The sequence below is a fragment of the Heterocephalus glaber genome, unplaced genomic scaffold (assembly GCF_053883595.1).
Source record: "Heterocephalus glaber isolate CG9 unplaced genomic scaffold, H.glaber_assembly_v1.0 deba00001546, whole genome shotgun sequence".
NCBI lineage: Eukaryota > Metazoa > Chordata > Mammalia > Rodentia > Bathyergidae > Heterocephalus > Heterocephalus glaber.
In genome coordinates this window covers 3,010,626-3,034,318 of record NW_028258339.1, presented here as the reverse complement: position 1 = coordinate 3,034,318, position 23,693 = coordinate 3,010,626, and the positions used below count along the sequence as shown (strand labels likewise).

The following is a 23,693-nucleotide window of genomic DNA, read 5'->3' as shown; positions in this document are numbered from 1 at the left end:
GATGAGAAAGGAGACGAGGTGTGTTATGTAGATGTACCAACTCCACACAAGGAATGTAAACATTATGTACTACGAACATGTACTAATAAAAAATAAAGAAATAGGGAGCCAGGGATTTAGCTCAGTGGTTCCGCTGCCTGCCTCGAAAGCACAAGGTCCTGAGTTTGATCCCTGGTATCAAAAAAAAAAAGGCCAGGTGTGGTGGCACACACTTGTAATCCTGTCTACTTGGTAGGCCATTGCAAGAGATCACAAGTTGGGGCACAGACTGGGCAAGACCCTGTCTCAAAATAAAATAAAAAGGAGCCAGGCATGGTGGTGCATGCCTGTAATCCCAGAACTCTGAGAAGCTGGAGCAGGATGATCCCAACTTTGAGCCCAGCCTGGTTGATTTATGAATTGGCAAGACCTAATCTCAAAATAAAAAATAAGAGGTTGGGAATGTAGCTCTGTGTGAAGCCCCTGTGTTCAATCACCAGTACCAATAAAGAAAGGAAGGAAGGAAGAAAGGAAAGAAGAAAAGAACAGAAGAAAGAAGAAAAGAAAGATAGATAGGTTGGGAATATAGCCCCACAGCAGAGAGCTTGCCTAGCCCATGATTTCAGTCCCTGGTAACACACACACACACACACACACACACACACACACAGTTATTATGGTACAAAAAAATGCCTTATTCATGGAACACCAAGGGATTGCGCATTGGAACTGCCTATTGTGACCTGGGACTTTGAATGCAACAGAAGAGGCCCTCTGATGTTCACAGTTGGCTTTCATTTGTTTGTTACAATCCAGTTGTCAAAAAGCATTATCTTGGGCCAGGGATTTAGCTCAGTGGTTTCTCCGCCTGCTGCGCAAGCACAAGGACCCAAGTTCGATCCCAGGTACCAAAAAAAAAAGCATTATCTTTTTGTAGAGCATAAGTGGTACTTAGTAACAGCCATTCAATCCTTTAATCTTTCTATCCTTATATTCACTATTTCTTCCATATTTCTCAAGCATCTAGTACATTCCTTTCTATCGGTATACCCTTCCAACTTACAACTAGTGAAAGCTAATTGGACCCCATCTTGTCTCAGGGGCTGTCTGTCCACCCTCTGCCATAAAGAGGAGTCCTTGTTGCAAACTGATGGTGAATGACCTATTACCCACTATTTATCTTATCTTCTAATTTCTCAGACCACTCCCAGTATTACCCATCACAGGGCAGGTTCTCCGGAAGTAGCTACTGAGATGAACTCTGGGGTAGAAGGAGTTTATTAGGGATCAGTTCCTGCAAAGGGGAGGGGAGGACATGGAATTAGGTGGAGGGTGAGCTGAAGGGTGATTCCTGCCACACAAAACCTTGGCCAACCTACCGGGAATCTCTGAAGCAAGGATGGCTCAGAAGTGTTCCGTTTGGAGAAGACTACCACTCTGGGAAGGGGATGACCTTGGGGAGGTGGCTTAGCAAGGCTGAGGCAACCCTCCTGGCAATGCTGACTGCTGGAGGCTGTCTCCACCCCGCCCTCCCCACAGATGCACAGTGAGTCTTTCTTTGAAAGGGGTCTGGGGCATGCATCTCTGTGTTTTTTCTTCTTTTTTTTGTGTGTGTTTGGTAATTGACTTTCAGTAATGAGACTTAAAAAGAAGAAAGGTGCAGAGATCCTTACACAACTTGGGAGCCATTTAGGCAAGTTAGTATTTATTACACAAAACGCATTAAAAATTAAAAATCCTCAAGTTTTGAGAGAATGATATTCAAGTCTTTGACATGCATTTGTACATGAGAAAACAAGTATTTCTATATAAAGGAAAACAAGTCTGAGTGCTTACACTTTCTTCCAACACCGTCTCTGCCTAGCCTTCCTTTTATGACTGCACAGCACTCACACCACAGTACTTCATCTATACAGCACCAGCATTAGCTTCACAAGACTGGCTTATGCACAGTAAGCCCTTTAGATCCCATTTCCCATATCCTGTCTGCTACTCTATTCCCTTACAGCTTTGCACAACCTTATACTGAACATTTATACTCACTCTAATTGAGCTTGGGAATTTCAGATATAGAAAGTACACAATTCTATTTTATTGCACAGGTCAATAGATAGCAGGTGATTATAGAATCAATCATAAGTTAAGATGGATAAGTGACTAGACAAAAAAAAAAAAACACCAAAAAAACCCAACCCTTTAAATTTATCCCCAACCACACAAAGTTAAAAAAAAAATATATATATATATATATATATATTTTTTCCCCATTAATTTATTGGTACATTTTTGGTATAAAATACAGTTACATTCATCATTGGGATCTTGTACCTTTACATGAGTATCTTGGTTTTTATTTTTTTCCCCTTTCCTTGCCCTCCCTTCACCCCCTCCAGCCTTCCCTATTTGCAAAGACCTTGTTTCCATTTTTTTCCTCTTTTCATATTTTTTCCTTTCCCTTTTTTCCCTTCTCCTACCCCTCCCAATTACCCTGCTCTTTTAGACCTTTACTTCCTGTTATACAATATCAGTTATACATTTTTTAAATTACAATATTAAGATCTAGGAGACATTAGCACAGATTTTACAGAACTTAAAAGGATATAGAAAGCATATTACAAAAATCTTTTTTGAAATAAATTTGACAACTTCTAAGAAGTACCTTGGAAGACAAATTAATGAAAGTAACTCTGGAGGAAATATAAAATTTGAATAGCACCTACTAAAGAAAGTATATTCCTAGCTTGAAAACCTACCTATATGACAACAGCAGGCTCATAAACATTTTAACTGATAAATTATATCAAACAATTAAAGCAGAAAAAAGAAGGAACACTTCTCCCCTCATTTTAGGAACTCAACGTTGTGTTAATCCTAAAACTGGATAAAGTTAATAGAAGAAAAAAGTATGAACATAGATAGAAATTTGTTTAACAAAACAAACTATTGGAAGTCAGATCTGGCAGGATGTACAAAGTGGTTTTGTTATAGGGATGGCAGTGTTGGTTCATCATTGGAAGATCCACCCCCAAAAGTCATCATTTAAACAGAGGAAAGGAAAAAGCCATATGATCCTGTCACTAGTTGGAGAAAAAGTATTGGACTAAATTCTACAGCTGTTCATGGTAAAAGCTATCAGGAGACTAGAAGTAGAACAGAAACTTCTCAACAGATTAAAGACATGTACTCCATACTTCCAGCAAGAATGCCTTATATAAATGGAGATGATACAATGCTTTCTCCTTAAGGTGGGGAACAAGGGCAGATATGCTTAGTCTTTATCTGTCCATTAAACTTTGAAACCTAGTCCCCACCAAAATAGTCTGGCAATAAAATGACACAACTAAGATAGGATTGGCAAGGTAGAAGTAAAATCTTTATTTGTAGATGAAATGATCATCTACAGAGAAAATACTAAGAAATCTCTAGGAGCTCCTAGAACTTGTAGAGTTTAGCAGGACTAGAAAACACAAGGTATATATAAAAATTCAGGTCTATGTATACTTGCTATAAATGAAGAATTGGATATTGAAATTTAAATGTTGGGTCCAGGGATTTAGCTCAGTGGTTCTGCTGCCTGCCTTGCAAGTGCAAGGACTCGAGTTCAATCCCTGGTACCACACAAAAAAAAAAAAATTTAAAAGTTATGTAGGAGTACAAAGGACCTAGAAAAGTTAAAAACAAAAACAAAAACAAAAACAGTGTTGGAAGATGTTTAGTACCTAATTTTAAGACTTCTTCTAAAGCTACAGTAATCAAGGCAGTGTTGGTGTAAGGAAAGACATATAGATCATTTGAATAAAACAGAGAATCTAGAAATAGAACCACACATATATGCTCCACTGAGTTTTGAAAGATTATTTAACATTAGCATTTTATAGAACATAAACTCAATTCAAGAGCCGAGGAAGAGATAGTGTTTTCAGCAAATGGCACTAGAACACCTGGTATCCGTATATAAAAAATTAACCTCAACCCCTTTTTTCCATACATGAAAATAACTTGAAGGGATCTATGAACCTAAATAAGAAAACCTAAAAGTATGAAACTTTAAGAAGAAATTATCAGGGAAAATATTTATGAATTCAGGGTAGGCAAGAACTACCTAGGATACAAAAAACATGATGTATAAAAAAAATTGATAAATGAGATTCCATCAAAATTTAGAACTTTAAATGACATCATTAAAATGAAAAGTAGTCCTTAAACAGACCATATTTACAAAACATATAACCTATGACCAGAATATATAAAGAATTCTTAGAGCTCATTAATAGACAACCCAATTAAAATGTAGACATAAGATGATAAATAGCCAGTATAGCACCAGGAATGGTGTGCAACTCTAGAATCAGAAAAATACTAATCAGTACAATAATAAGATTGAATTATTCATTCATTAGGGAGATGAAGTTCAAAGTTTTAAAAGCCTTGTCATGACTTTTTCTTTTTGTTGGATTCTCCCCCTTTGCGTTTAATTTGTCACGCCCAACAGATTCATTCTGCTGGGTTTCCTGGGGTTGTGATCCTCACTGTCTTTTCCTAGGGTATTGTCTAAAATTTTTTGGAGTGCCGGTTTGGTATTCATGAAGTTCCTGAGGTGCTCTTTGTCATGAAAGTATCTTATTTCTCCATCAATTTTGAAAGATAGTTTTGCAGGGTGCATCAATCTGGGTTGGAGGCTGTTTTCCTTTAGGGCTTGAAATACATCACTCCAAGCTCTTCTTGCCTTGAGGGTTTGCATTGAGAAGTCTGCTGTGATTCTGATGGGCTTTCCTTTGTATGTGATTTGTTTCTTCTCTCTCACTGCTTGTAGAATTTTGTTCTTCTGTTGGATTTCTGAAATTCTAACTATTGTATGCCTATGTATAGATTTTTTTTGATTAAGGCTAGCTGGAGTCCTATATGCCTCACTTATCTGTATGTCAAGTTCTTTTCCCCTCCTTGGGAAGTTTTCTGCCATCACTTCTGTGAAGAGTTTTTTTTATGTCATCTGCACTCTCTCCTCTTTCTTCATTGACTCCAATCAGTCTTATGTCATTCTTCTTTGCATCGTCTAGCAGCTGCTGGATTGATTTCTCATGTTCCCTTACAATTTTAAAGCAATTTTTATTTTCCTCCTCACTAATTGCAATCTTATCTTCTGTATGTGAAATTCTATCCTCACATTGGTTCATTCTTCTGTGCAGACTTTCGATGGAGTTTTTAATCTCTTGGAAATCTGTTTGTATCTGTTTTATGGATTCCATTTGTTTCCTATGTTGGGATTCCATCATGTTCCTCAGATCCTCTATTTTTTTATCTGTGTCCTCTCTAGATTTATTAATCATGTCTTGCACCATGAGCAAAATCTTTGCTGTTATCTGAGTAATTATTTCTGATTTCATTTTTCCCAGATCCTCTTTTGTTGCCAGTTCAGAGAGTCCAGGCGGTTGAGTATCAGATTGTTCCATCTCATTTCCCTTTGGGGTTGCTGTAGGTGATCTTAAAGTCTGTTTTTGAGACTTGTTTACGTGTCTTCTCATTTCCACAGGTGGGGGTGCTTCTGGCACCCACGCGGCTCACCTTCTCTGCCCTAGGAGCTTGGAATGGCAGTGGGAGAGCTTCCTTCTGGGTTCTGGGACCAGCTCAGCTTCTCTGCCCTAGGAGCTTGGGATGGTGGTGGGGGAGCTTCCTTCTGGGTGCTGAAACCAGCTGAGCTTCTCTGCCCTAGGAGCCTGGGATGGAGGCGGGGAGCTTCCTTCCGGGTGCTGGGACCGGCTCACCTTCTCTGACCTAGGAGCCTGGGATGGAGGTGGGGAGCTTCCTTCCGGATGCTGAGACAAAGTTAAAATATGAAGGCTGTGTTTGTGGTGCAAACCTGAGGGATCATGTCACTCAAAAAGTGTGTTAAGTACAGGATTCATGACATTTCTGGTGGCATCAGACATGAAGCATAGGGCACAAGACCTGGCCCTGTGCTCATGAGCCATATATGTAACAGGCCACTTTAAAGCTTTTCAGACAGTTATTCAATCGTATTTGCCTTTTTAAAATTATTACCATGATAGTTCATGCTGATGGTAAAAATAATAGAATTTCTTACTTATTACACATTTTGACTTAACCTTCAGATAAAACTGTTGGCTGAATTTTTTGTCAAATTAAGTCTCTAGCAGAACACAAAACTGTCTCTGGTAATGTATTTGTAGTTTGGTCTTTAAGAACAGTAAAAAGTGACAAATTTAAGAATGAATTAAAACCATTAAATATTAATAATTGTTATAAAATGCCACATGCTCTTTGATAAGGCAAATATCAAAGCATTTTCTTTACAATTTTCACCAAAGTTCTTTTTATAAATAAAATCTATCTCTTGCATGGAGTGTAGACAAAAGGGAGCCCCAGAGAGCTGAAGGCCAATGGAGTTCACTCCCAGGGCAAGGGTGTGACCCTTAACTCCCTGGTGCTGTGCTCATAGACGTGCTCAGGGTTACACACATGAATGAGAGGGCCGGGAACCCAGGTGCCATCTTCATTCACCACCCCCTCCCCATACCAGGGATTGAACTCGGGACCTTGCCCTTGCCAGGCAAGTTTGGCATCATTGAGCTACATCCCTGGCCCCATCTTCATTCATTTATGCAAATCCCTTCAAGTCCTGATTCTTCAACAAACCAAAGCACACTACTGAAATTTATTTGGTGTCAACTTCTTGTTTTCTGAAATCCTCACATCTGCACCTTGATCTCTGAACTGTTGTATCTAGCACAAAATTGTCAATTAGAGCTGCTGTAAAGCTACTTAGCTCCAATACTGCCTTGCTAATGCTTAATATGCTCTCTAATCCCTTACAATTGGAGAAAGGATGTTCACTTTATTTAAACAACCATAGTGCATTTTGAAATAAACAGCTGTTTTGGACTATCTGCCCAGAAACTTTGAGTAAACAACCGGTTGAGGCCCTGATTTTTTTGTTGGTATATGCATAAATTCACAAAATGAGAAAACTGGTAACAAGAAACCTATATTCGGGGGCTGGGGATTTAGTTCAGTGGTTCCGTCGCCTGCCTCAGAAGCACAAGGTCCCAAGTTCGATCCCTGGTACCCCCCCAAAAAAAGTTTCATTCAAAAAGAAACCTATATTCAAGAAGGTAGAGGGGGGTGGCCAGGGCCTAGGAACATGACAGGCCCTGGAACCACAAAAAAAAAAAAAAAAAAAAAAAAAGGAAAAAGAGCCAAATCTACTTTCTTGTTAGATGGCAGGAAGCAATCTTAAGTACATAATATTTACAGATAGATTTTATTTTTTTGGTACTGAGGATTGAACTCGGGACCTGCACTTATGAGGCAGGCAGGCGGCGGCACCATTGAGCTAAATCCCCAGCCCTACAGATAGATTTTTAAAGATTCATGAACTATTTCTCCAAGATATTTCTTATATTTCATTAGTATTCAATTGCTGTATGAGTCATTTTGCTTCACCAATGTGGAAAAAAATTTCAAATATTCTCTGATTAAATTAGAAGCTTTGTCTGTAAGGGATGAGTAGACTAGCTAGCACAGACCTCTAGAATTCAACATACCTCTTCAGATGTTTTTATTTAGATCATATGGTTTTAAATTATCTAGCTTTAATGATAAAATGATAAAAGTGGGTTCTCCAAATGTGAAATCCTAAAGGAGTCTCCATTTTCAAGAGTAAAATAAAGATAGCTAACACTGTGGGACAAGAGCTATCCTGAGCTCTCCCCCCTTCCTCTGTAACGTTTAGAAACCAGAAGAAAAAAAAATCTGGGATATTAACAGACTTCTAAGATAAAACTTATGGAAGTGTTTTATTTTTCAAAAGTATAGCTTCAAGAGAAAAGGATGCTCAAATATGACAAATTACTACTCAAGGGGGAAAAAGCCCTCAAAGACCTCTTCTAAATTGGTGCCAATAATTCAAAGAAACCAAGCTAGATAGAATAGGAACTCTATATAATTAACAACTTCTTAACAGGATGAAACACCTATAAAAAATTTAAATCTTCCCATCTTTTGACAGTGAAATCAGTAAAATTAACATAAGGATATTTTGAAAGAGCTTTAGGTCACATTCAGAATTAAACATAATGGGCTGGGGATTTAGCTCAGTGGTTCCAGTGCCTGCTGTGCACAAGTGCAAGGTCCCGAGTTCAATCCCTGGTACCAAAAAAAGAAAAAAAGAGTGGGAAACAGAATTAAACATAATTTCCAAAGGTAGGAAGCTAAATGAGAAATTTCATTAGCTTCGTGATTCCATCTGCCACAACTAAACAGAAAAGAGTCTGGATTGTGACTATCTGAACAGGTGCTTAATTTCAAAACTAACACCAACAATTTCGCAGGACCAAATAAGCTGTTTTTCTTTTCTGTTCTGCCCCTGTGTCCTGCCACATATATGCTTGAGTTTAATGAAGACTACCCTTTGCAGCTGCTCCTGAGAGCAAAGAAGAAATGGAGTAACAAAGTAAGCCTGAGAAGTCCTGGGGCCCTAAGAGCATTTTCTCTGCCTGGTTATGGCCGTTTTATGCTTCAGTACAAAAGGCTTAAAGGCTGTTTTGGGAAAAAGAATCATATCCTGGCTATTAGGATACCCTGTGAAAGACAATTAGTTAGAGAGCTATTTACTAGCAATTAATCTGATGCCCTTGGGTAATGATAAAAAATTAAAAAACAAAAGAAAAAATAACTTTAAAGTTTCCTACTGAAACCTTTTATTCTGTTTTTGTTGATGCTCAGGGAAAATAGCTTTGCCCATAATTCACTGTGGCCTGGACTCAATGACACCAACTTGTATTGGGGACAATTTTTTTTTGGTATCGGGAATTGAACTCGGGACCTTGTGCTTGCAAAGCAGGTGGTGGAACCACTGAGCTAAATCCCCGGCCCCTATTGGGATAAATTTTAACCTAAGTCATTTAATTGCATTTTTCTCAGGTCTGTTCAGTTGATACATGACATTTCACTGGTGACTTGTTTCATATGGTCTTTAACAAGAATTCATAAGTTGCATTAATTATGCCCCAAGAGATGAGGGACCGATGATAATTCAGATGGGCACCCCTGAAGAGATTTGTCAACTTCCTGTTCTGTTTTAGCCAGATTATTTTGAAAACCTTGGAGAAAGACTGAAACTCCCCACCAATCTGAGACTGTATGCAAGTTTTTACAACATTAACTAGAAAAAAGAACCCCAACTGGGCATCCAATACACCTCCACAGAGATGTTAACCAAATGAGCCCTGTGAGTTGTTGCATAGGCAGATGCTCCTTAATGGGACCACAAAGCCAAAAAAAAAGAACATTGCTGAATCTGTTACAGAAAATAATAGGCATCAAGCCTCGATAATACTCTATAATTCCATGGCATTTCAGCACCCTGAAGGCCTGATAAGTGTTTGTAAGTTTGTCATGATGCTTGTGGTCTTGAAGCAATATCTGAACTCTTTCCAATGGAGTGAAAATGGCTTTTGCTGTCCCTGCCAGTATTGCAGGCACACCACGGGTTGCAAACTCTGGAGCACTGATGTGATTATGGAGAAAGCAAGACAAATCCTCATACAGACCAAACATAAGTGCCAGGATAGTTGTTTTCTGCATTAATGGGGGAAGAATTCCATGATACAAGTTTTGAAATCCATCCCTCCTCAACTGAAGTACTGCATCCCAGGTTTTGATTCCATAAAGCTGCTGCTGAAAGAGGACCTTCTGAACTGGAAATGTGATTATTAAATTGCTGAAAACTGCGCAGCAGCCACACAGATAATGCTTCATTTCATCAACACTGGTAATGTGAAGTGATATGTCTTGTTCTGAAGACATTAGGATTGGTAGCCTCTTTTCATGAGCTTCTGAATCCATCATGTTGCTTCTGATTTCTCTTGTTCATGAAGGATTTTTTTAACCTATGACACCAGCTGAGCCTTGCATTGTAGGGAATGACAGCTTTTCTGGTAATGTTCTCAATTTTTTCCATACCTACCAGTTTGTTAGGTTCTCTCTTCAGGAGTCAGTTTTGATACCTGGATTTCCCATGGCCTCAGGCACCGGCCCTACACCCCATGCTGCATGCCTGCCCACAGGACAGCCAGCTAACAGGTGAGCCCCGCATCTCTGTATTTATCACAAAGTTTCACATATTTTATCAACTTGTTATTGAGCAGCCTGCTGTATAGTAACACTGGTTCAAAGAACACTGGTTCTCCATTTGAAGAACTGGACATATAATCTCTCATAAAAAAGAGTATTAGATTAATATTTTTAGGTTAATTATAAAACTGCTTGATGTTTCACAGGGTAATAATATCATATTGTTTGGGCTTATGTTTTCAGCAGAACAAAAACCATTTGTTTCTTCTGCTGGGCAAATATCTACAAGTTAATACAAATCTTCCTAAAGTCTGGGCATTTGATCAATAGCAGATAGTGTGTCAAACAAAGGTACATTCCCCTACAGACTTCAATAATCCTTGGGCAAGTCTGTTAATACTGCTCTAATGTGACATTAATGTGACATGCTGTCCTTCATTTACCTTATTTTAAGTTTTTGGATAAATTTTCTAAACATCTCTAAGACATCTTCCCTTCCTCTGGTGGTTCCATGGTAGCCTCATGTCCCTTATGTATTGCATTCTTGTCCTTGACATTGGGCTTTTATTTCAGTCAGGAACTGGCTACAGCCATTCAGGAATTTAGAAGAATTGAATAAAAATGATTCCCATGGCACCACAGGCTTCATTTATGTCTCTTTCTTTTTCTTATTTATTTAGGTACAGGGGATTGAATTCGGGACCTTGCGGTTGCAGGGCAGGTGGCAAAACCACTGAGCTAAATCCCCGGCCCTTCTTTTTCTTTTTAAAAATTAATTTTATTGGTACTCTTTTGAAGAGTATCATGTCATCTGCAAATAATAATAATTTAACTTTTTCCTTTTCTATCTTTACACCTTTTATTTCTTTCTCTTTTCTAATTCCTCTGGCTAATGTTTCCAGAACTATATTGAATAGGAGTGGTGATAATGGGCATCCTTGTTTTGTTCTTGATTTTAGCGGGAAAGCTTTCAGTTTTTGACCATTTAGTATGATGTTGGCTGTTGGTTTGTCATAGATGGCTTTTATCAGATTGAGGTAAAGACTGCCTATTCCCATTTTCTATAGTTTTTTTTTCTGTCATGAATGAGTGTTGGACTTTGTCAAATGCTTTTTCTGTGTCTATTGAGATGATCATGTGATTTTTGTCTTAGGTTCTGTTGATATAGTGTATTACATTTATTGATTTGCATCACTGGGATGAATTCTACTGGGCATGGTGTATAATCTTTTTGATGATTTTCTGCACTCTGTTTGCTAGTCTCTTATTGAGGATTTTTCCATCTATGTACATTAGGGAGATTGGTCTGTAGTTCCCTTTTTTGGTAGGGTCCTTTTCTCGTTTTGTTATCAGGGTAATACTTTCTTCCAGGAATGATTGTGGGCATATTGCTTCCCTTTCATTTTCATTGAAGAGTTTGAAGAGTAGTGGCATTAGATTTTCTCTAAAGTTCTTGTAGAATTCAGCAGTAAATCCATCAGAAACTGGGCTTTTCTTTGTTGGTAAATTTTTTTTTTCTGGTACTGGGGATCGAACTGAGGACCATGTGCTTGCCAGGCAGGTGCAGTGTCACTGAACACCATCCCTGGCCTGGTAAGTTTTTAATTACATTTTCAATTTAATTGACTGATATTGAGTTATTTTGAATTTTTATATCTTCTTGATTCAGCTTTGGTAATTTATATGTATCTAGGAATCTATTTCTTTTGTGTTTTCCATCTTATTACACTACACATTCTTGAAGTAGGCATTGATGTTCTTCTGGATTTCTATAGGATCCATTGTGATTTCACCCTTTTAATTCCTAATTGCATGAATTTGAATCTTTTCTTTCCCTTTTTTGTAAGGTTAGCTAAGGGTTTATCAACTTAATCTTTCAAAACCAACTCTTTGATTCATTGATTCTTTGTATTGTTTTCTTTGTCTCAATTGCATTAATTTCTGCTCTGAGCTTCATAATCTCTTTTTTTTTTTCATAATTCCTTCCCTCATATGAGCTTTGGGCTTGACTTGCTCTTCTTTTTTTTAGAAGCTTGAGGTGCAACATTAGGTTGTTTAATTGAGCTCACTCTGTTTTTCTGATGTGGCCATTCACTCCTATAAATTTCCCTTGTAGGACTGCTTTCATTGAGTCCCATAAGTTCTGGTATTCATACTGGCATCATCATTTAATGGTAGAAACTATCTAAATTTTTCTTTAATTTTATCTGCAACCTATTGTTTATTCAGGGGGGCGTTATTTAATTTCCATGTGTTTATGGAGCTTTTGTGGTTTCTTCTGCCATTGATTTCTAATTTCACTGCACTATGGTCAGATACTATGCATGGGATGATTTCAGTTCCTTTGCATTTACCTACGCATGTTCTATGGGCTAGTATGTGGTCTGTTTTGGAGAACGCTCCATGTGCAGCTGAGAAGAATGTGTATCCTGATGTTGTGGGGTGGAACACTCTGTAGACATCCACTAAGTGCATATTTTCACAGGTTTAGTTCACTTCTGATATTTTCTTGTTGATTTTTTTGTCTAGTTGATCTGTCTATTTGTGACAGTGGGGTATTGAGGTTTCCCATTACAATTATATCAGTGCTTGCTTGATTTTTCATGTCCATTAAATATTTGTTTTATATAGTTGAGTGTACTGGTAATTGGTGCATATATATTTATGATTGTTATCTCTTCCTCTTGGATTGTTCCTTTTACAAGAATGTAGTGAACTTCTTTGTCTCTCTTAATCAGTCTTGGGTTAAAAATCCACTTTGCAATAGAATAGCTACCCCTAGTTTTTTCTGGCTTCCTGTTGCATGAAGTGTTGTTTTCCATCCTTTGACTTTCAGTCTGTGAATTTCTTTTTGAGTTAATTGTGTTTCTTGTATGCATCATATTATTAGATCTTATTTCTTGATCCATTCTGCCATTCTGGTTTTTTTTGATTGGTGAGTTGAGCCCATTTACATTAATGGTTATAACTGAAATGTATTGGCTTATCCTTGTCATGTTATTTTCCTGCTGTTGGTTCCCTGTCTTCCCCTCTCTGTAATACTTTCCCTGCTTGGTGGCTTCTTTCTATTGGTGTTCTTGGAATTGTTATCTTCATTGTCTCTTTCTAAAATGTCCTTCAGGGCATTTGGTAGAGCTGGTTTAGTAGTCAAGAATTTCTTCAGTTGTTCTTTGTCATGGAAGTATCTTATTTCTCCATTGAATTTGAAAGATAGTTTTGCAGGATACATCTATCTGGGTTGGAGGTTGTTTTCTTTCAGAACCTGAAATACTTCACTCCAGGCTGTCCTTGACTTAAGGGTTTGTGTTGAGAAGTCTGCTGTGATTCTGATGGGCTTTCCTTTGTATGTGATTTGTTTCTTTTGTCTAGCAGCTTTTAATATTCTGTTCTTGTGCTGAATTCTGTGATCTTGATAATTGTATGCCTTGGTGTAAATTTATTTTGGTCATGGCTCATTGGAGTTCTATATGCCTCACTTATTTGTGTGTCAAATTCTTTTTCCATGTTTGGGAAGTGTTCTGCCATTACTTGTTTGAAGCAGTTTTTTATGGCATTTGTGTTATCTCCAGCTTTCTCACTGATTCTGATCAATCTTATATTGTTTTTCTTTACATAACCTTGCAACTGTTGACTTTATTTTTCATGGTCCCTTGATATTTTAAAGACATCTTTCTTTTCATGGTCATTATCCACAATCCTGTCTTCTAGATCAGAAATTCTGTCCTCACCATCATTCAATCTATTGTGTATATTTTCAATGGAATTTTTAATCTCCTGGATGCCTGTTGGAATTAGTTTCATGAATTCTATTTCTTTTCTATGTTGTGCATTCATCATTTCCATTGTTTTCCTAAGCTTTTCTATTTTTTGAATTTGTGTCTACTCTAGATTCAATGAGCATATCCTTAATTTTGATCATCATTTCTTTTTTACCTGAGAAGTTATTTTCTCTATAACTTCATACATCTTTTTTATTTTACTTCTGCTGCTATCATTTCAGAAAATCTAGGCTTGTGGCTTCTGATTTCCTCTATGTTGTCATCCCCTGGATTTGTTCTAGGTGGGATGGAGGTCTGGGATTGTATTTTGCTTCTGGGTCTTGTCAGTTTCTATTTGTTTTGTTTTATTTTGTTTTCTGTGTTGATGCTTATAAATTTCTTATGACAGATAGCTTTATCACTAGAATTAAGGATTTTATAGGAAATGTCTATTTCTCAGAGATGTCTTCTGGGCATAAGTGATTCTTGGTCTTTGTGCCTGTTTCAAGATGCTAATTTATGAAGGACAAGAAGTTGCTATCTATTTAGCTCAGCACCCAGTCCTTTGGTACTGGACTATGGTGATGTTTATGGCCCCAGACAATCTCAGTGTTGTCATACAAGGGAGAACAACTAATTACAACAGATATGACATCCTGGCTAAAGTAGTACCATTAGTAATCTCAATACCCTCAAACACACCCTTGAAACTGACAAACAGTGGTAACTATTAATTTGGTATTTTTAACCATAGGCACAAGATCTACCGCTATATAACAAAATCTGACATAAACCAGGCATTTGTATGCAATGAGTTTCCCCTTAGTGGGGTGATTTTACCCTCTGGGGGTGAAATTTAAGAGGAATAGGTGGCAAAACAGAGAGATAAATGAAGGAAAATATAGTAGAGGTAAGGCTGGGGGGGGACAACAGATGATCACCCAATGTTTGGGAAACTGGAGAAGAGGGCAGGAGAGAAAGCATGGAGGATAAAGCAAAAGAATATTGAAGTGAACCAGAAAGACAAGAGATGATTTTCACTCACATGAAAATATCATAAACTCAAGAGAGATAGTTGAGGAAAGAGAGAAAGAAGATGAATAGGAAAAGATAAAAATAAAGGTAAAAACCCAAACAACAAAGGAAAACAAACAAAACAAATGAATAACAATAGCAAACCCCAACCAGACAGAAAAAGGAAATGAAACCAATAAAGAAAAAAAGAGAAAAAATAGTAAAGTTCCTCTTGAGTCCACAGTTCTGTGGTAGTGTCCAAGGTAGGCAATGTCCCAAAAACTGCTGTGTAACCTCACCAAGTCTATAGTAGGATTAATGCTGGGTACAGGGTAGATCTTGTGGGAGCTGCAGCTGATTTTTAGCCAGAAGCTTTTTGGATGTCTCTTTCTGGTCTGCCCAAGCCCCCTTACAGTGAGTTGCTCTGCACCCACAGCCAGGGACAGTCCAGGGCTGCTCTCAGTCCCATGTACAGTTGGCTGCACTAGATCTTTGCACAGATTCTTCTGTTTCACTCAGACTGGCACTTCTCTATCCTGTTCTGCCGCTTGTCACAGGGTGGGGGTTGGGCTTCAGGGTGGGTGTGCTGTCACCACTGCAAATACAGCCCAAGGCTTCTCAGTTTCCCCTTCAATCTCTTCTCTGGTAGTTTAACTTCTGACCTCTTGAGGCTGTTTAAATCCTCTGCATGCTTCTGAGTCTTTCTCTCAAGCCAAGGGTGGCCACTAACTACTTCTTTCTCCACCTCTGCTGTGCTGTGGTCTCTAATTTTGATGTTGCTAGGTTTTCCTAGCTGCTAGCGTGCATGTGGAAGAGAGAGAGAGAGAGAGAGAGAGAGAGAGAGAGAGAGAGAGAGAGAGAGAGAGAGAGCATGAGCGCAAACTGGTGGCCTGTTTTATGAAGTCTTGTGGGATCAGGAGGTATGTCCCTCCCTTTCTTCCAATTATCTGTGTTTTTAGTTGATTTTTCTCTGAGTAGGTCCAACTTGACTCCTCCTTTATTCAGCTGTGTTTAATCTCTGGTACTCTTTTTTTTTTTTGGTACTGGGGATTGAACTCAGGACCTTGTGCTTGTGAGGCAGGCAGCAGAACCACTGAGCTAAATCCCTGGCCCTCTGGTACTCTTTTGATGTACATAATGATCACATTCATCATAGGAAATTTCAACCTGTACATAATATATCTCAATTCTCCTTTTTTCCTTCATTCCTTTCCCTTCCTTTCAAACATTCTTCCCCTCCTTATTTACAAAAGCCTTGTTTTCATTTCCCCCCTTCCAATCTCTTTTCCTCTTCCCTTCCTTTCCCCTCCCCCTCCCCCTCCGTTGTTTCCCTTTCCATTTGAACATTTTCTTCTTACTTCCCAATGTCTATCATCCATTTTGGTCCTTATTTATCATTTGGTTTCTCACATAAGAGAAACAATGTGATATTTAAACATGTGTGTTTGATTTATTTCACTTAATATTATGTTCTCGAGGTGCATCCAATTACCTAAAAATGTCCCAAGCTTATCCTTCTTTATGGCAGTGTAGCACTCCATTGTGTAGAAAAACCACATTTTCTTTATCTGTTCATCCACTGATGGGCATCTGGGGTGTTTCCAAGCTTTAGCTATTACAAATTGTGGTGCTGTAAACATGAGTGAGCATATATCACTGTGGTGTGATGCTTTTAAACCTTTTGGGATGATATCAAGAAGGGAAATAGCTAGGTCAAATGGAACTTTTAGTTTTAGTTTTTTGAGGAATCTCCATACTGATTACCATATTGGTTGTATCAATTTCCACTCCTACCAACAATGGAGAAGGGTTCCCTTTTCTCCACAGCCTCTCCAACATTTGTACACTTATAAATATATATGCACTGAGTACTGGAGCACATATCTTTTTTTTTTTTGTATATCCTTTTATTGGTACATTTTAGGTGTACAATATAATGACATTCATCATTGGAGATATGCACCTTTACATACTCTCTTGGTTCTTATTTTTCCCCCTTCCCCTGCCCTCCCTTCAACCCCTCCATCCCTCCCTAGTTATAAAGACTTTGTTTCCATTTTTTCATTTTCTCATATTAATTCCATTCCCTTCTTTCCTTTCCCCTACCCCTCCCACTTCCCCTTCCCCTTAGCCCCTTTTCTTCCTATTTCACATTATCTATTATACCTTTTAGTCCCTATTTACACTTTCAGTTTCTCACACTAGAGAAACTATTTCAGTATTTACACATGTGTGTCCTATTTATTTCACTTAAGAGTATTGCCTCAATGTGGAGCACATATCTTTGAAAAACAAATACTGCTGGATATAAAAGATCAAACATGGACACAAATCACAGTGGGTAACTCAACATTTCACTTTTACAGAGACAGATAAACTAAACAAAAAATTGAGAAAAATATATAGAGCTGAACCACATCTTTAAACAAATTGACTTAATATATATATACAGACTATTCCACCCTAGTACAGAATACACATTCTTTTCAGCAACACACAGAAATTTCTTCAAAATGGCCATATACTAACCCCAAAAGCCTGCTTAAATAAGTACAAAATAATCAGCATCACTTAATGTTTACTATCAGAACACTGTGCATTGAAATTAGAAATCAATCACAGGAGAAACTACAGAAAATATACAAATACCTGGAGACTTAATAACACACCCCTGATCACCCAATGGGTCACAAAAGAAGTCCAGAAAATAAACAATTTCTGGACTCAAACAACAGTACAGAATGTAATATAGAATGTAATCTGTAGGACACAATGAAAGCAGTCTTAGGGCACTTATTGCCACCAATGTTCACATTACAAAAACAGACAAGTTCAAGTAAATAACTTAATGATTAACCTCAAGATACTAAAAAAAACAACAATCCAAACCCAAACCAAATTTAAGGAGGGAAATTATAAAGATCAGTGCAGAAATCAATGAAATTGAGACTAAAAAAATACAAAGAATGAAGGAATCAAAGAGCTGAATCTTTGAAAGAATAAACAAAATAGATAAACCTTTAAACATACTTAGTAAAAGAAAGAAAAAAACTTACATCAAAGCAATCAGAAATGAAAAAGGTGAAATCACAGTAGACACAGCTGAAATTCAGAAGATAGTAATATGAAAAATTGTACTTCAATCTATTAGAAAATTTTGAAGAAAAGGACAGATTCTTAGACTTGTATGAATTATCAAAACTAAACTTGTAAGACATAAAATTCTGAGCAATCCACAAACAAGCAATGAAATTGAAGCAGAATAAAAACCCTACCAGCTAAGAATAGCCCAGGAGCTGATGAATTCACTGCTGAATTCTACAAGACTTTTAAGGACATGATAACACCAATAACCCTCAAACTCTTCAATGAAATTGAAAGAAAAGACTGTTTCCAAATTCACTTCTGGAAGCCAGTAGCACTCTGATCCCAGAACCAGAAAAAGACCAAACTAAAATGGAAACTCTAGGCCAATCTTCTTAATGGACATAGTTGCAAAATCCTCAATATGATATTGGCAAATAGGATGCAACATATAATCAAAAGGATCATACATCATGACCAAGTAGGTTTCACTCTAGGGTTGCAAGGATAGTTCAACACATGCAAATAAGTAAATGTAATATACCACACAAAACTTTTGACACAATTCAACACTTCATGATAAAAACCCTGAAGAAAACAGGTATAGAATTATCTGAATGTAATAAAAGCCATTTATGACAAACCAATGGCCAAAATTATATCAAATGGGGAAAAACTTAAAGCTTTCCCTCTGATATCAGGAACAAGACAAAGATGCTCACTGTCACCACTTCTGTTCAATGTAGTACTTGAAATATTAGCCAGAGCAATCAGGCAAGAGAAAGAAATAAAAGTGATATGTATAGGAAAGGAAGAACTCAGACTATCATTATTTGCAGATGGCATGATCATCTTCTTACAAGACCCAAAAGATTCCACCAAATGACTCCAAGAAATAATAACAAAATTCAATAATGTAGCAGAATACAAAATCAACACAAAAATGCATAGTGTTTCTGTACACTGATAATGAGCTTACTAAGAAATAAATTAGGAAAACAGCAGCACTCACAATAGTATCAAGAAAAATACCTAGGAATTATTGTAATTCTTATTTTTTATCAGGAATTATTTTAATCAAAGAAGTGAAAAACCTCTACAATGTAAACTGCAGCACTCTGAAAAAGGAGATTGAAAAGAACATTAAAAAAAGGAAAGATATCCTGTTCCTGGTTGGGTCAAAACAATATTGTCAACATGCCCATACTTCCAAAAGTTATATATATATATATATATATTTAATGCAATCCCAATCAAAATGCCAATAGCATTCCTCATAGAACTAGAAAAAGCAATCTTACAGAGGACTAATATCTAGAATATATAAAGAACTCAAAAAATTAGACCACTCAAAATAAAAGACCCAATGGAAAAAAAATGGGCAAAATGAATAGACATTTCTAAGAAGAATTGCAAATGGCCAATAAACATATAAAAATATTCAACATCTCTGGCCGTTGGAGAAATGTAAATTAACAGAACACTATGATTTTATCTTACAACAGAAAGAATGGCAATCATCAATAAATAAAATAATAACAATTACTGGCATGGCTGTAGTGAAAAAGGGACACTTCTACATTGTTGGTGGGAATGTAAACTAGTACAGCCACTATCAAAATCAGTGTGTAGGTTTGTTGAAGAACTAAAATTAGAAATTCCATTTGATCCAGCTATTCCTCTTCTATGTATCTTCCCTAAACAGTTAAAACATCATATTACAGCAGTACATGCATATCAATGTTTATAGCAGCACAATTCATAACAGCTAAACCCTGAAAGTAGCCTGTATGTCCATCTATTGATGAATAGATAAAGAAAATGTGATATCTATACCCAATGGAATAGTACTTGGCTATAAAGAAGGATAAATTCTAGACATTTGTAGGAAAATAGATACACTTGGAAAATATAATAGTGAGTGAAATAAATCAGACAGACAAGCTTAAATAACATATGGTATCTCTCATTTGAGTAAAATAGTGTAAACAAAGAGCAAAATAAAGGATTGCTATAGGAAACTGGAAGATAGATCTTTTGCAAACAGTAAGGAGTCCAAGAGACAGAGGGTGAGAGAAGGGAGGAGGGGAAGGAGAAATAAAAAGATTTAAAATGTGTCAGGTACATGTACCAAATACTTCCAATGAATGTAAACATTCTATGTTGTAAACATGAACTAAAAATAGGAATAATAATAATGAAAATGGAGAAAGAGATCTAGAGATGGAGAGGTGGGTCAGGAGGGAAAGGGGAATAAAGAATCAAGATATTTTATGTACATGTACCTACTCTCTAAGATGAATGAAAACTTCATGTATTGCAAACATGTACTAATAAAATAAAATTAACAAAGAAAAATAAAGTACTTAAGAATTAACCTAACCACAGAAGTGAAGAACCTCTACAGTGAAAACTACAGTATTCTTAAAAAGGAAATTGAAAAGAACATTAAAAATGGAAAGTTGTCTGTTCCTGGGTAGGTTGAAGCAATATTGTCAAAATGGCCATACTTCCAAAACTGATAGATTTAATTAAATCTCAATCAAAATACCAACAACATTCCTCACAGAACTAGAGAAAACAGTCTTAAAATTTGTATGGAACCAGAAGAGACCCAAAATAGTAAAAGCAATCCTGGGCAACAAAAGCAAAGCTAGAGACATCACAATCCTGGATATCAAGTTATATTACAAAGCTACAGGGATACAAACAGCATGGTACTGGTAAAAAAGAAAATGGAACAGACATGTAGATGAATGGAGCAAAACAGAGATGTGGAAACAACCCCAGGCACATTCAGCCATGTGATCTTTGATAAAGAGGCTGAAAATATGCTGGAGGAAAGATAGTTTTTTTAGCTAATTGTGCTGGAACAACTGACTATATACATGCAGAAGATTGAATCTAGACCAGTATATTTCTCCATGTACTAAACTAAAATAAAAAAGGTTCAGATATCTAAATGTTAAAGCAGAAACACTTAATATTCTGTAAGGTTAAACTCTTGAAGTCACAGTCATAGGCAAAGACTTTCTAAACAGAACTCCAGTTGCACAAGAAATAGCACCAAGAATCAACAACTGGGATTATATCAAATTAAAAATCTTCTAAAATCTTCTGCACAGCAAAGGAAACAATCAACAGTGTTATGAGACAATTTATAAAAAGGGAAAAAATTTGCCACTTATACCTATTACAAAGGACTAATATCTAGAATGTATATAAAAAACTCATAAAAATTAGACCTCCAAAATAAAAGACCCAATAAAAAATGGGCATCTGAAGTGAACAGACACTTCTTAGGAGAAGAAATAAAAGTGGCCAATAAATACATGTAAAAATATTCAATATTGCTGGTCATTGGAGAAATACCAATTGAAACGCTACTGATTGTCCATCTTACTCCAGAAAGAATGTCTATCTTCAAGAAATCATATAATAACAAACATTGGTGAGGATGTGGGGAAAAAGGAAGCCCAGTACATTGTTGGTGGGGATTTAAACCAGTGCTACTTCTATGGAGACCTATATGGAGATTCCTGAAAAAACTAATATTAGAAACCCCATTTGACACAGCTATTCCCTTTGGGTATCTTCCCAAAAGATTTGAAGACATCACACTGCAGTGATACATGCATAGCCATGGTTATAGCAACACAGCTCATAATAGTTAAATCTTGGAGGCAACCTGTACGTCCATTAACAGATTGATGCATAAAGACAATGTGACATTTATACACAATGGGGTGCTACTATGTCATAAAAAAGTATAAACTTGAGTCATTTTTAGGAAAATTAATTCATCTGGACATCCTAATATTACGTGACATAAATCAGACACACAAGCTTAAATATTGTATTGATTCCAAAGGATAAATAAAGAGCAAAATAAAAGATGATAGGAAACAGGGAGATAGATCTTTTGCAAAAGGGACAGGGACAAAGAGATAAAGCAAAAGGAAAAGAAAGGGAGGGAAAAGATCATAAAAAGAATTAAGATGTGTTGTACTAGTACCAATTCCCCATGATGAGAGTAATTATTAGAACATGTTCTAATAAAAACAAAACCTTTAAAAAATTTAGACTGCAAAACATGAAGTTTCACTACTTCTAAATAAGATACATTTGGCCCTCTGTATTTGTGCATTTTGCCCCTGTGGATTCAATCAACTGTGGGTGAAAATATTTATAAAGATTGCACCTGTACTGAACATGTACAGAATTGTCCTTGTCATTATTCCCTATAGAATACACTACAATAACTTTATATAGCACTTACATTGTATCATGTATTATACTTAATCTAGAAATATTTTTAAGTATACAGGAGGTTGTGCATGGATTACATGCCTATACTGTGCTAGTTTTTAAAAGGCATTTGTGCACCTGTGGATTTTGTTATCTGAAGGGTGTCTTGGAATTAGTCCTCAGTGGATACTATTACCACAATCTAATTTTTTTTTTTTGGTACCGGGGATTGAACTTGGGACCTTTTGCTTTCACGGCAGGTGGTGGCACCACTGAGCTAAATCCCCAGCCCTACCACAATCTAATTTTAGCACATTTTAAGGACATTTTATAGCAACTTGCTCTTGAAAGAACTAATTACTCACACTCATCCGTTCAGGAAGGTGGGACCACCACGACTAAATTACCTTTAGGACATTTTTCCTGAAAAATTCTATGCCCATTAGCAATCTCTCCCCACTTTCTCATCACAGGCAACCACTAATATATTTCCTATCTCTATAGATTTGCCTATTCTGGATGTTTCATATGAATAGAATAATATCATCTGTAGTCTTTTGTGAGTGGCTTCTCTCTTATAGTGTTTTCAAGGTTCACTCATTTTTATCATATACCTATACTTCATTCCTTTTTGTGGTTGAATAATATTTCATTACACAAACCACATTCAGTTTATCTGTTCATCAGTTGATAGACATTTGGTTTATATTCACTTTTGGCTATTTGTGAATCATGCTGCTGTGAATAGTCAAACAAAAGCCTTGGTGCACATGTTTTCATCTAAAACAAAAGGAATGGAATAAAATAAAAGGAATAAATAAATAAAAGGAATGGAATTGGCAGAGTATATGAAACATTTTTAAACAGTAAATGATTCTTTCTTCGAATATACATTTTAAGGCAAATCCCAAAATATAAGATAAATCAAAGTCGGGTGTTTGAAGTGAAGTTAGCTGGAATTCTTGATTCCTGCTTATGCTTCCCCTTGATAGCCCTAGAGGCTTTACTATGTCTCTACAGAGCACATCTCAGCACATTTTATTTTTAAATTTTTATTTTTGGTACCAGGGATCGAACTCAGGTCCTTGCGGTTGTGCAGCAAGAGGCGAAATCACTGAGCTAAATCCCCAGCCCCTCTCAGCACATTTTAAAATAATGAGTGATTATTGCCAAGTGCAGTGGCACATGTCTGTAACCCAGTGACTTGAGCTGAGGCAGGAAGATTGCAAGTTCAAAACTAGGCTGGGCAACTTAGAGGGACCCTTTCTCAAAACAAAAAATAAAAAAGAACAAGGGATGTAGCTCAGTGGTAGAGCACCACTGGGTTCAATCCCTATTACTGAAAAAATAAGTGATTATCAACAAAGCTCAGATTTTTAATCAAGAACGAGAAAAACCAAAGAGTTTGGCAATTGCTGTTTGTGTCTTTGTGCCTACAGCACCTCTATATTTAGTCTTGCAACAGATACCTTATACTTCATCTCTTTTGGGTCTCAGGTCTCAGCTTGAGATGCTTTT

At 36.8% G+C, this 23,693-nt stretch overlaps 1 long non-coding RNA gene and 1 pseudogene across 2 annotated transcripts in view; one reads left to right on the top strand and one right to left on the bottom strand.

The window, feature by feature from the left end:
• Window positions 1–23,693, top strand: part of LOC110347128 (uncharacterized) — a 122,988-nt gene that overhangs the window by 24,987 nt on the left and 74,308 nt on the right. The window contains exon 6 of one of the 2 annotated variants that reach the window (XR_015442396.1): window positions 9,968–10,080. The exons of the other annotated variant lie outside the window; for it this stretch is intronic. This is a non-coding gene — a long non-coding RNA (uncharacterized LOC110347128). The remainder of the gene's footprint in view (window positions 1–9,967; window positions 10,081–23,693) is intronic. 2 annotated transcript variants of the gene reach the window in all.
• LOC101704701 (mitochondrial nicotinamide adenine dinucleotide transporter SLC25A51-like) lies at window positions 8,961–9,982 on the bottom strand (annotated as a pseudogene).